At 47.6% G+C, this 14,291-nt stretch overlaps 1 pseudogene across 1 annotated transcript in view; it reads right to left on the bottom strand.

Moving 5' to 3' along the window:
* Nucleotides 1–2,346: 2,346 nt before the first annotated feature.
* Nucleotides 2,347–14,291, bottom strand: part of LOC308329614 (isthmin-2-like) — a 20,534-nt pseudogene continuing 8,589 nt past the window's right edge. The window contains exons 3-9 of the transcript XR_013966234.1: nucleotides 13,142–13,296; nucleotides 11,997–12,215; nucleotides 7,145–7,282; nucleotides 6,851–6,919; nucleotides 6,326–6,390; nucleotides 5,853–6,161; nucleotides 2,347–5,005 (exon numbers count right to left, since the gene is read on the bottom strand). The product of XR_013966234.1 is annotated as an isthmin-2-like (transcript). The remainder of the gene's footprint in view (nucleotides 5,006–5,852; nucleotides 6,162–6,325; nucleotides 6,391–6,850; nucleotides 6,920–7,144; nucleotides 7,283–11,996; nucleotides 12,216–13,141; nucleotides 13,297–14,291) is intronic.

Genomic DNA, 14,291 nt, shown 5'->3' with positions numbered 1-14,291 from the left:
CAGACAGACAGACAGACAGACAGTAGGACAGACAGACAGACAGACAGTAGAACAGACGGTAGGCGGACAGGAAATGGGGAGAGAGATGGGGGGGGGGAATGACATGCAGGTTTGATGATGTCACGCATATACCAGCTCTATTGACACTTATACTTTACTCAGGTTAAAACTGTGAGTACCTTTTGAGGACACAGGATGACTACTGTAGAGACTGTTCTGTTATGAGGACACAGGGTATAGAGACTGTTCTGTTATGAGGACACAGGGTGACATACTGCAGAGAGACTGTTCTGTTATGAGGACACAGGGTGACATACTGTATAGAGACTGTTCTGTTATGAGGACACAGGGTGACATACTGTAGAGACTGTTCTGTTATGAGGACACAGGGTGACATACTGTGTAGAGACTGTTCTGTTATGAGGACACAGGGTGACATACTGTAGAGACTGTTCTGTTATGAGGACACAGGGTGACATACTGCAGAGAGACTGTTCTGTTATGAGGACACAGGGTGACATACTGTATAGAGACTGTTCTGTTATGAGGACACAGGGTGACATACTGTATAGAGACTGTTCTGTTATGAGGACACAGGGTGACATACTGTGTAGAGACTGTTCTGTTATGAGGACACAGGGTGACATACTGTATAGAGACTGTTCTGTTATGAGGACACAGGGTGACATACTGTGTAGAGACTGTTCTGTTATGAGGACACAGGGTGACATACTGTAGAGACTGTTCTGTTATGAGGACACAGGGTGACATACTGTAGAGACTGTTCTGTTATGAGGACACAGGGTGACATACTGTATAGAGACTGTTCTGTTATGAGGACAGGGTGACATACTGTATAGAGACTGTTCTGTTATGAGGACACAGGGTGACATACTGTGTAGAGACTGTTCTGTTATGAGGACACAGGGTGACATACTGTATAGAGACTGTTCTGTTATGAGGACACAGGGTGACATACTGTAGAGACTGTTCTGTTATGAGGACACAGGATGACATACTGTAGAGACTGTTCTGTTATGAGGACACAGGGTGACATACTGTAGAGACTGTTCTGTTATGAGGACACAGGGTGACATACTGTAGAGACTGTTCTGTTATGAGGACACAGGATGACATACTGTAGAGACTGTTCTGTTATGAGGACACAGGGTGACATACTGTAGAGACTGTTCTGTTATGAGGACACAGGGTGACATACTGTAGAGACTGTTCTGTTATGAGGACACAGGGTGACATACTGTATAGAGACTGTTCTGTTATGAGGACACAGGGTGACATACTGTATAGAGACTGTTCTGTTATGAGGACAGGGTGACATACTGTATAGAGACTGTTCTGTTATGAGGACACAGGGTGACATACTGTGTAGAGACTGTTCTGTTATGAGGACACAGGGTGACATACTGTATAGAGACTGTTCTGTTATGAGGACACAGGGTGACATACTGTAGAGACTGTTCTGTTATGAGGACACAGGATGACATACTGTAGAGACTGTTCTGTTATGAGGACACAGGGTGACATACTGTAGAGACTGTTCTGTTATGAGGACACAGGGTGACATACTGTAGAGACTGTTCTGTTATGAGGACACAGGATGACATACTGTAGAGACTGTTCTGTTATGAGGACACAGGGTGACATACTGTAGAGACTGTTCTGTTATGAGGACACAGGGTGACATACTGTAGAGACTGTTCTGTTATGAGGACACAGGGTGACATACTGTATAGAGACTGTTCTGTTATGAGGACAGGGTGACATACTGTATAGAGACTGTTCTGTTATGAGGACAGGATGACATACTGTAGAGACTGTTCTGTTATGAGGACAGGATGACATACTGTAGAGAGACTGTTCTGTTATGAGGACACAGGGTGACATACTGTAGAGACTGTTCTGTTATGAGGACACAGGGTGACATACTGTATAGAGACTGTTCTGTTATGAGGACAGGGTGACATACTGTATAGAGACTGTTCTGTTATGAGGACAGGATGACATACTGTAGAGACTGTTCTGTTATGAGGACAGGATGACATACTGTAGAGAGACTGTTCTGTTATGAGGACACAGGGTGACATACTGTAGAGACTGTTCTGTTATGAGGACACAGGGTGACATACTGTATAGAGACTGCACCCGTTCTGTAACACTAGATTTATTTGCGTCGTTGTATTGTTCATTATTGTTCATTAATAACGCTGTGACGATCAGGACGTCGTTGTATTGTTCATTATTGTTCATTAATAACGCTGTGACGATCAGGACGTCGTTGTATTGTTCATTATTGTTCATTAATAACGCTGTGACGATCAGGACGTCGTTGTATTTTTCATTACATGTATTGTTTATTAATAACGCTGTGACGATCAGGACGTCGTTGATCTTAACGAGCTTCCCTGAATAAATAAATACAGGAAGAAGAAATAAAGAGACAGGAAGTTCATCCACGGAACATAAATAGCAGCAACAACAACAACAACAACAACAACAACAACGTCTATAAAATAATCCAGAGTTTGTTGATTGACCTACTCATTCATCGCCACCAGGGGGCGCCAAAAGGCTCAGACCGCCATTATATATCGATAAAAAAAATAAAAATTATAATCTATATATATTTTTTAAAAGGCGTTAAACACGTCGTTGGCAGTCATTGAGTTTTTAAGAATATTCCTGTTGTATACTAGGCTATATGTGCACGAAAAGAGCAGATCTACAAGCTGGTGGATCTGCTACTCTATGATAATATGATGAAAATAGCAGATCTACAAGCTGGTGGATCTGCTACTCTATGATATGATGAAAATAGCAGATCTACAAACTGGTGGATCTGCTACTCTTTGGGGTGCGTGACTCTGCCTTGCGTAACGATACCAACATCACTATCTGCCCCCTGGGGCGATATGCATTTATACTAATATATCACTATCTGCCCCCTGGGGCGATATGCATTTATACTAATATATCACTATCTGCCCCCTGGGGCGATATGCTTTTATACTAATATATCACTATCTGCCCCCTGGGGCGATATGCATCTATACCAATATCACTATGTGTGAAATGTGAATTCGCATCATTCCGCCCAACGGCGAAATTGTGGTGTCGTCTGCGTTGCCGTCTGCACGAAACCGACTCGCCGAAATAACGAGAACCTATTCTCGTGGTCGATACTGACCAATCAGAGGCGGACGGAACGTGACACTGATGACGACGACGATGATGATGATGATGATGATGATCGGTCGCTCCTCTCCCAAAACAAGTTCTGCTTGAAGTACCCAGGAAGTACACAGGGGGGCGCTGTGGCCAAGATGCTGGATTCACGGTGCGCTGCGTTAGAGCATAGTGTTTTTATGGATATGTCCAGAGAACGGACGGCACAACTATTCATTTCCGTGAAAGTTGCTCTTGGCGACAGGCCGACGCCCACCTCGACGCTTGGCGACAGGCCGACGCCCACCTCGACGCTTGGCGACAAAAAGGTGCAAATGATCGGAAGACGAAGAAAAAAACCAATGTCGCTCTTTGTCAAGTCGACGTTTCGCTCGTCAGACCTTCACGAAAAGCTGCTCACCAGAGCACGATGTACCCGGAGGAAGTACAACCTCTACTTCCTGGTTCCGGAGCCAATCAGAGCAGCAGAAAGCAGAAGTAGCGTTTCAGACGAAGTCCTGCAATACCATATTCTGAATGACCAAAAAGAGGACACATGCATGCGCGTGCACGTGTGCATGCATGTCGTGGATGTGCATGTGTCGTGCGCGTTTGAATTAAATTAATTTGTCAAAAAAGTTTGGCTCCTGAATTTGATCAAATATGCTCTGTATTAGTTATGTATTTATTTAAAACAGTGGCTCTCAAAGGTGTGATCCAGGGACCCTCGTGGTTCCTTGAGGGGGCTGATCTACATCCACACGTGAGCTTGTAAATCGGCTAGTTGAACTATTCAAAAATGTTTTTGTTTCAAAATAGGGCCTTAAATATCTTCAGATGGGGTATCGTGGACGTCAGGAAGGGCATGCTGTCACAACGGGTTCCTAACGCCAAATAAAATGGCTTCAGATCTGACCTGATTTGTTTACATCATTACATTTTGGTATTTGTTTACAAAGAGTTATGGGGGTCCTTGAAATTAAAGTTTAAGAACCTGTATGCAATGGCTTATCTCTTGTAAAAAGAGAGACCAGCCTATTCTCCAAACCATTATCTTATTCTTTGCTACTGTAGGTTGTACAAAATAATATTGGGTCAATTTAATTTGCAGGACTCACCTCGCGCACAGCTGCCTTGTCTGTGTTGTTGACATGACATGGGCTTGCAGGACAGAACTTTTATTTGTGACAGACACATAGTTCCTTTGCAGACAATACAATCTGCTTCTCATCGGTCAGTCACAAAGCTATTGAAAACAGTAGCCTACTTTTTCTGCATGTCAATGATGATGAGATAGTTCTTTGGCATGTCAAGCTTTCCTCACGGAGAGCACAACAGTCTATCTGCAGACAGCAGAGCAGCCAGCGAGCCTTTCTCTGCTCTGCTCTGCGGTCGGGACCAGTGCTGTCAGACTCAGTGCATGCAGAGTCAGAACTCCCTGGTGTCTCGTAGCTCCGCCTCCTCCTTGTAGCTCCGCCCCTTGCCCCTCAGTAATCCTGGGCCTCCCGTAGCTCCGCCTCCTCCTCATAGCTCCGCCCCTTGCCCCCCCCCCCTCAGTACTCCTGGGCCTCCCGTAGCTCCGCCTCCTCCTCGTAGCTCCGCCCCTTCCCCCTCAGTACTCCTGGGCCTCCCAATAGCTCCGCCTCCTCCTCGTAGCTCCGCCCCTTGCCCCTCCCCCTCAGTACTCCCGGGCCTCCCGTAGCTCCTCCTCGTAGCGGTCTGTGGGGGGGTTCTGGGGACAGGCCAGGCCGTTGTTGGGCGGTCGCACCGAGTGGAAACGACTCCAGTCTCCTTTACACAGGATCCACGGCAGCACGTCCACCTGTAGGGGGCGACATTACACCATTAAGGACCTGGACCGCATGTCTTTTGACCACATTAACCATTAAGACCTGGACCGCATGTCTTTTAACCACATTAACCATTAAGACCTGGACCGCATGTCTTTTGACCACATTAACCATTAAGACCTGGACCGCATGTCTTTAAACCACATTAACCATTAAGACCTGGACCGCATGTCTTTTAACCACATTAACCATTAAGACCTGGACCGCATGTCTTTTGACCACATTGACCCTTGACCACTGAACTGCTGAACCCTAACCCTAACACTGTACATATAATTCTGGAGGTCCTTGACCCTTGACCCCTTGACCACTGAACTGATGGGGTGGGGGTGGGGCTACTCTAAGTACTCTTCTCCCTTCTGGCTCCAAAACTGTGGAATGCACTTCCCGTCGCAGTCAGAACTGCAGCATCACTCCCAATCTTCCGCCGTAGTCTGTAAACGCACCTTTTCAGACTCCATCGTGGCCCATAGCACTTACCCCACCCCCTTAGATAGCATTTCTGTAGACTTAGATAGCATTTGATACAGACTTATAGCATGTTATGTAGACAGCACTATAATTGCATTGTATGTAGTCATAGCACGTCATAGTACATTATGTATAGCATAGTATAGATGTAAAGTTTATATGTATAGCTTCATTACATAGATATTTCCACTGTTACGTTCTTAGCTTACACATGTTTCATGATAAATGTTTTTATGTGATGTATTCCCATGCTTTTCTTGTTCTTGCTTAATGTAAGTCGCTCTGGATTAAGAGCGTCTGCTAAATGCCTAAATTGTAAATTGTAAATTGTAAGTACTCTAAGTGTACCTTATAGTGCAGCTCGGGGCTGAAGTCGGTGCTGATGAGGTCCGGCGCCCCGGCCCCCTTCCCGCGGGTGATGAGCTCCAGGCGTGCGTCGTAGCAGCAGTGCTGCGCGGCCAGCGTGGGGCTGTCGTAGGACAGCAGCGAGCGCAGGCAGAACACCGCCGACGGCTTGTAGATGTCCAGGCGTTCCCGCGGCCCCGAGGCGTCCCGCCAGCGGGCCGGGCGCCGGAGGCGGGGCTCCGGCAGCACCACGGAGCCGTACACCGCCTCGGACGGGTAGGAGCACGGGCAGCCGGGCAGCTCCGTCAGAACCTGACAGAATACAACTGTCATTAAGAGTCCCTAGACTCCTTCAAAACCGAGAGGAGAGGGGAGGAGGGGAGGAGAGGGGAGGAGAGGGGAGGAGAGGAGAGGAGAGGGGAGGAGAGGAGAGGGGAGGAGAGGAGAGGAGAGGAGAGGAGACGAGAGGAGCTCACCTGGTCTAGGTACTGACGCAGGAAGTCGTTCTTGCAGCTCAGCCACTTCTCACAGCTGTCCACGTCTGGGGGGACAAGGACCATGTGAGCCCCAGACCACCATTTGATGTGTGCGTGCGTGCGTGCGTGTGTGTGTGTGTGTGTGTGTGTGTGTGTGTGTGTGTGTGTGTGTGTGTGTGTGTGTGTGTGTGTGTGTGTGTGTGTGTGTGTGTGTGTGTGTGTGTGTGTGTGTGTGTGTGTGTTTTGATTGATTGATTGATTGAAATATTTATTAACAGTTTGCAGAATTAAAGTAACATTTCAAGCACAAACTCAATACAGAGACTGTTAACTGTAAGTGGACGACCCAATTGAGCATTACACTTGTTTACAACAGGGTCCACATTGTTCGATTCATCAAAACATTTAGAGACATACAAATAGACACTTCTATGTAGTTAAAAAACATAACAGGAATTCATCATATGTGTGTGTGTGTGTGTGTGTGTGTGTGTGTGTGTGTGCGTGTGTGCGTGTGCGTGTTACCAGTGTCCAGGGGGTGTGTGCTGTTGGTCGTCTGAACAGGAGGAAGTTCCGTCGCGGTCAGGATGTCACCTGATTGGACAACAACAACAAACGACATGAAGTAACAACAACACTGGTGGACCCAATAGGCCACACCCCCTATAGGCCACACCCTCCAGGACCCCTGGTCACATGACCTACTGCTGCTGAGGTCACATGACTCACCGTGGCAGCCGCTGAGGTCACATGACTCACCGTGGCAGCCGCTCAGGTCACATGACTCACCGTGACAGCCGCTCAGGTCACATGACTCACCGTGGCAGCCGCTGAGGTCACATGAGCGCGCCTCGGTGGCGGTGCAGGCGTAGCCGCAGGAACGCACGCGCTTCTGGTTACCGTGACGACCACAGGTCACACTGCAGGGGCTCCACTCTGACCACGCCTCCTCGAACTCTGATTGGATGGAGAGAGAGGGAGGAGTCTGGGATCAGTATACCATTGTGACCATATAGATATTAGGCGATAGGGCCTTTCTGTGTGGAGTTTGCACGTTCTCCCCGTGTCCCCTATAGGGTAGGTACCCTCACATGTTCTCCCCGTGTCCCCTAGGGTAGGTACCCTCACATGTTCTCCCCGTGTCCCCTAGGGTAGATACCCTCACATGTTCTCCCCGTGTCCCCTAGGGTAGGTACCCTCACATGTTCTCCCCGTGTCCCCTAGGGTAGGTACCCTCACATGTTCTCCCCGTGTCCCCTAGGGTAGGTACCCTCACATGTTCTCCCCGTGTCCCCTAGGGTAGGTACCCTCACATGTTCTCCCCGTCTCCCCTAGGGTAGGTACCCTCACATGTTCTCCCCGTGTCCCCTAGGGCAGGTATACCCTCACATGTTCTCCCCGTCTCCCCTAGGGTAGGTACCCTCACATGTTCTCCCCGCGTCCCCTAGGGTAGGTACCCTCAGATGTTCTCCCCGTGTCCCCTAGGGTAGGTACCCTCACATGTTCTCCCCGTGTCCCCTAGGGTAGATACCCTCACATGTTCTCCCCGTGTCCCCTATAGGGTAGATACCCTCACATGTTCTCCCCGTGTCCCCTAGGGTAGGTACCCTCACATGTTCTCCCCGTGTCCCCTATAGGGTAGGTACCCTCACATGTTCTCCCCGTGTCCCCTAGGGTAGGTACCCTCACATGTTTTCCCCGTGTCCCCTAGGGTAGGTACCCTTACATGTTCTCCCCGTGTCCCCTAGGGTAGGTACCCTCACATGTTCTCCCTGTGTCCCCTAGGGTAGGTACCCTCACATGTTCTCCCCGTGTCCCCTAGGGTAGGTACCCTCACATGTTCTCCCCCGTGTCCCCTAGGGTAGGTACCCTCACATGTTCTCCCCGTGTCCCCTAGGGTAGGTACCCTCACAAAAACATGCCGTAATCCTGGTCTCTAAACTGCCTCCCCCTGGCCAGCCGGGGCGCCTGATGGAGGGGAAAGGAACTGGTCGGAATAAGTCCCTTCCACGCGTTACGTCCGGCCGGGGAAATTCCCCTCCGTCAGGTGAAAAGAAGCAGCTTGGACTCCTCATGCATAGAAGGAGGCATGAGGTCAGTCCGCTGCCCCCCCCAGGTTGGCAGAGGAAGTGTAGCGCCCAGGATTACATTAGATAATTGGCACTGGGTGAAAATAAAACTGGGTTACAAAATCGTGGGATAAAAATGTATAGGAAAAAAAAAAGATATTATAAAATATGCAGTTCATTGGAGCGACCTCATTGGCTGCTGCAGTTCAGGGGGGAGGAGGGGGAGGAGGAGGGGGGGGGGGGGGGTTTGAGGGGAAGGGGGGGGAGGAGGGGGGGGGGGGAAACTACAAAGGCAGGTGGTATATTTCATCCGTGGCACTTTGAAGTGTTCCCTGGTTGAATTCCTGTGAACCATGTGTGTGTTACGCAATGAAGGAGAGGCTGGGAGAGACTGGTGTGTGTGTGTGTGTGTGTGTGTGTGTGTGTGTGTGTGTGTGTGTGTGTGTGTGTGTGGGGGGGGGGGGTCGTAGTGGGACCTCAGAGACATTAGAGGAGGGAGGAGGGAGGGGGAGGGGGAGGGGAAGGGGGGGGGACAGTGGGAGTGAAAGTCATCTTCTCAGAGTCAGAAACATCAAAGAGGGTCTTCCTGGATCAGGGTCGTCTGATTGGCCAGACGTTTAAGAGTTAACCCTTTAGACCCCAGGACTGGATGACCATCGGAATCGGCCTCAGAATAATACACATTATTGAATCCGTTTTCACCAGCAACAAATTAATTATATCTACATTAAATGTGTGTTCTCATCTCATGCAGTCGTGACAAACAGACTATAGGGTATAGGCTGTTTATTGATTGATTGAATACTTCATGAACAGGCTTTGGGCCAATAACCCATTCTGACCTGAGATCAGATTCATACGAGGTTTCCACTGGACACACACTGGTCTGATGAACCCATTCTGACCTGAGATCAGATTCTAAAAATGTCAGTCGTTCTTCGAATTTTTCAAAAATAGCAGACCTACAAGCTCGTATCGCGCCACTCGGTGGCGCGCTATGAGCTTGTAGATCTGCTATTTTTCAATAGCTAAAGCATGACATGATGCTAACACCAAAATGGGTGCCCCGGTCAGAATGGGATAATGCTCATCATTTCAAGCGCCACATTTTCAAGATCTTTCAAGAATATCAGATCTACACACAAAGCACTCGGTGCCCGCGCTACGAGCATTGTGTAGATCTGATATATTTTTCACATAATGCCTCATGCTTACTGCAGTTACAGAGACACTATATGTAACTGTTTTATAAATTAATAAAACCTAGGGGTTATACCACGCCTCTCAGCCAGTTATCTCAATGGATATCACACATTCACACATTGTCCCTGATGGTGTGTGTGTGTATGTATGTGTGTGTGTGTGTGTGTGTGTGTGTGTGTGTGTGTGTGTGTGTGCGTGTGTGCGCGTGCGTGTGTGTGTGTGTGTGTGTTGTCCTTGAGGTCTATTAAAGTCACTTGTAAGTTAACGGAGCATTTAGAACAAACACAGAAACTGGAAGGATCAATGTCCACAGAGAGAGAGAGAGAGAGGAGAGAGAGAGAGAGAGAGAGAGCTGGAGAGAGGGAGAGAGAGTGAGAGAGAGAGAGAGCTGGGAGAGAGAGAGAGAGAGAGAGAGAGAGAGAGAGAGAGAGAGAGCTGGGAGAGAGGGAGAGAGAGAGAGAGAGAGAGAGTGAGAGAGACAGAGACAGAGAAGTCTATGTAGGAGAGCCTCCATTGGACTGAAGCCAATAGAAGTCTATGTAGGAGAGCCTCCATTGGACTGAAGCCTCATGAAGTGAACAGAGTTTGCGTAACTCTGTATCTAAGGCTCTGGCGACAACGACCCCAAATAACGGTGGTGACCCCACCGTCGCTGTCCCGCGACCCCGGCTGTGGGGTCGCGACCCCGGCTGTGGGAACCGGCCAATGCAGGCCTGCCTTACTGAATGCACTACTGTAGTCTGATTGGACCAGCTGATCACTATCTGCAGTCTGATTGGACCAGCTGATCACTATCTGCCCGAATAACACTGTCCGTGCATGAGGGAGAGAGAGAGAGAGAGAGAGAGAGAGAGAGAGAGTCAACAGAACACAAAACACCTTCAAACACTTTCCAACTACATTTTGTGGCCCATTTGACACCCCTCCCCCCCTCTCCAACAATACACACACACACACACACACACACACACACACACACACACACACACACAGAGGACAATGGACAGATAAGGTTTCTAAAGAACTGGAAGAGCTTTCGCTTGTAGAACAACATGTAGGTCTCCTTATCTGTGTGTGTGTGTGTGTGTGTGTGTGTGTGTGTGTGTGTGTGTGTGTGTGTGTGTGTGTGTGTGACAGTTTAAGTAATGCATCCTTACTGCAATATAGAAATACTGAGTTACAAGTAAAAGTCTGAAATTCTAAATGTACTTCAGTGAAACTCTTGAAGTATTGTGAGCCTTTAGATCGGTTACGTTCAAAGTATTGTGAGCTTGTAGATCGGTTACGTTGTAGATCGGTTACGTTTAGCTATATAGAAAAATAGCAGATCTACAAGCTCATAGCGCGCCACCGAGTGGCGCGCTACGAGTTTGACATTAGAAGACATTTTTTAGAATCTGATCTCAGGTCAGAATGGGTTAAACCCTCCTGTGCCAAACACGAGAAATGGGGGGGGGGGGGTCAGATCCACATATGGAATGGATTCATGGATCTGGCCATATATGGAGCGTATCTTGAGTGTACAGGGTTTGATGAGGTCACATCCGGCTCCATATATGCAGATCTCTAGCTGATGATCCTATAGTCTTCTCCATGTACGGCTATCCAGGGTTTGATGAGGTTAGTGTCCTGATCTTCATATATGGAGACGGCCATATATATGGTGGCGTGACTCGTCACGAGGCATGACCATATATATATGGAGACCTTAAGGGTCTCCATGACGTCACATGATGTCACGAGGTCGGATCCATATATGGAGATCTAAGGGTGTCCATGATGTCATGTGATGTCACGAGGCATGATGGATTGGCAACCATATATGGTGGCCTGACGGACGCGAGTTTCATAGTAAATGCGACAATAATCCAGAATTAACACTATATTATTTTTAGCGTATTTTAGCTTCCCGTCGCTAGGCGACGCTTGCTTCCATGGTGCGTGACGTTAGCGTTCATGTCGCTAGCTTAGCGTTCATGTCGCTAGTTTAGCGTTCATGTCGCTAGCTTAGCGTTCATGTCGCTAGCTTAGCGTTCATGTCGCTAGCTTAGCGTTCATGTCGCTAGCTTAGCGTTCATAGTCGCTAGCTTAGCGTTCATGTCGCTATAGCTTAGCATTCATGTCGCTAGCTTAGCGTTCATGTTGCTATAGCTTAGCGTTCATGTCGCTAGCTTAGCGTTCATGTCGCTATAGCTTAGCATTCATGTCGCTAGCTTAGCGTTCATGTCGCTATAGCTTAGCGTTCATGTCGCTAGCTTAGCGTTCATGTCGCTATAGCTTAGCGTTCATGTCGCTAGCTTAGCGTTCATGTCGCTATAGCTTAGCGTTCATGTCGCTAGCTTAGCGTTCATGTCGCTATAGCTTAGCGTTCATGTCGCTAGCTTAGCGTCGACACTCACCATAGATATCCTCGTCGTTCAGCGGGGGGGTGGCACGCCCCCTCTGAGGGACAAGCTCCTCCCCCTGGGGGGTGGGGTCGTAGTTGTTGTCTTCCTCTTCCTCCTCCAGGCTGGCGGCTCCTCCCCATCCTCCCCCCCAGCCTGTTGTTCTCCTCCTCCTTCGCCCCCTGGTGGTCAGGAGGGTCGGGGTATTCCCAGAACAGAGGCCAGAACAGCTTCCTGTGACATTTAAAGAAAGAGCGTACATATTTTAGTTTAGTCGCTGAAGCCCTTATAGCTTTTAACCCCTTTTGGTGTTAGCATCATGCTATGCTTTAGTTATTGAAAAATAGCAGATCTACAAGCTCGTAGCGCGCCACTCGGTGGCGCACTACGAGCTTGTAGGTCTGCTATTTTTTTTAAATCGAAGAGCGACTGACATTAGAAGACATTTTTAGAATCTGATCTCAGGTCAGAATGGAAAACTGTCAGGATGTAGAAGAACATTTTTAGAATCTGATCTCAGGTCAGAATGGAAAACTGTCAGGATGTAGAAGATATTTTTAGAATCTGATCTCAGGTCAGAATGAAAAAATGTCAGGATGTAGAAGACATTTTTAGAATCTGATCTCAGGTCAGAATGGAAAACTGTCAGGATGTAGAAGACATTTTTAGAATCTGATCTCAGGTCAGAATGGAAAACTGTCAGGATGTAGAAGACATTTTTAGAATCTGATCTCAGGTCAGAATGGAAAACTGTCAGGATGTAGAAGAACATTTTTAGAATCTGATCTCAGGTCAGAATGGAAAACTGTCAGGATGTAGAAGATATTTTTAGAATCTGATCTCAGGTCAGAATGAAAAAATGTCAGGATGTAGAAGACATTTTTAGAATCTGATCTCAGGTCAGAATGGAAAACTGTCAGGATGTAGAAGACATTTTTAGAATCTGATCTCAGGTCAGAATGGAAAACTGTCAGGATGTAGAAGACATTTTTAGAATCTGATCTCAGGTCAGAATGGGTTAATAACCAAATAAAACTTGTTATTTTTAGACCTGCAGCTGTTGAAAAATTCCTGGACATGAAATAGTTTGAGTTAAAAAAAAAAAAAACCCGTCAGGAAGTGGAAGACAGGAAGTGGAAGACAGGAAGTGGACGACATACCTGTGGTCCAGGCCGCTCGCCCCCCAGTCTGACGAGGACGAGGTCGCCGACCAATCGTTGCGCTGGCCGCCGTTAAGCCCCTCCCCTTCCTCCGTCAGGTCCATCTCCATCTCTGTCTCCGTCAGATGGGCGGAGTCAACCACCTCGATGGTAACCTAGCAACCAGGACGACACATGGTTACGGTTATTAAACACTTAGCCTGCTAGCACTTATTGAACAATTAGGATCCAATTCACGCCAGCATTGTTCCCAGTTGAGCTCTTATTTTGAAAAGCCACATTTCCAGACTTCCCGGAAGTAGGGACTATCCTCGTAAGTTTAACGTGGTCTCGTTCAACTGTTGTTTACAATGTGGGTCTCTGCCGGCCCGGGCTTTCATTTCGTACATTGCACAACGCTCAGAGCCCTGAGGGGCAGTGGCGGCCGGTGACATTTGTCCTAGGGAGGGCGCTATAACAAAATCAAGAAAACATGCACTAGGTATCATAGATTAAATATCTACTGAGGGAGCCTGTCTAAAGTTTATTAAATATATCTACTAAGGGAGCCTGTCTAAGGTTTATTAAATACATCAGAATGTAACAAAAGGTTCATATAGGGTTAAAGAAACAAACCTGAGACAGAAGGACCAGTGCCATAAAAAAGTGCAATGGCTCAAAGCCACATGACCTTGCTACAGTGGCTTTAACATTAACAAACAAATAAACAAAACGTCCTTATAAAAGAACCCTCAAAGCCATGACTCTGCCACCTTATGGCTTAATTTTTACTTTTTGCACATACATTTGTGATGATTACATCAGGTTTGTCTGGACCCAGCTCTTTAATTCTTATTTTTTCTTGCAGTGTCCTTCTCTCAAATGGTGTTTTCTGCAGTGATTTCACAGAGTTTTATTTTTCCTCTTATTTTTTCCATTATGCAAGTGAATTAAACTATTATTATATTGACTTTACCTGGCTCCATTCATCTGTCTCATCCCTCGTTTTTCTAGCGTATGTTGTTGTGGCTGTAAACCCTATGTCAAACTGTGCTGTAATGTGTATGCTGCCCCCAAGTGTTTTGTGGTGTGAATAACGTCATGGATCGCACATATTTCGCCCTGAGGGGTGCACACCGCTCAGAGCCCTGAGGGGTGCACACCGCTCAGA

This window comes from Protomyctophum bolini (genome assembly GCF_963924005.1).
Source record: "Protomyctophum bolini genome assembly, chromosome: 15".
Lineage (NCBI taxonomy): Eukaryota > Metazoa > Chordata > Actinopteri > Myctophiformes > Myctophidae > Protomyctophum > Protomyctophum bolini.
This window is presented reverse-complemented; position numbering and strand designations above follow the sequence as displayed.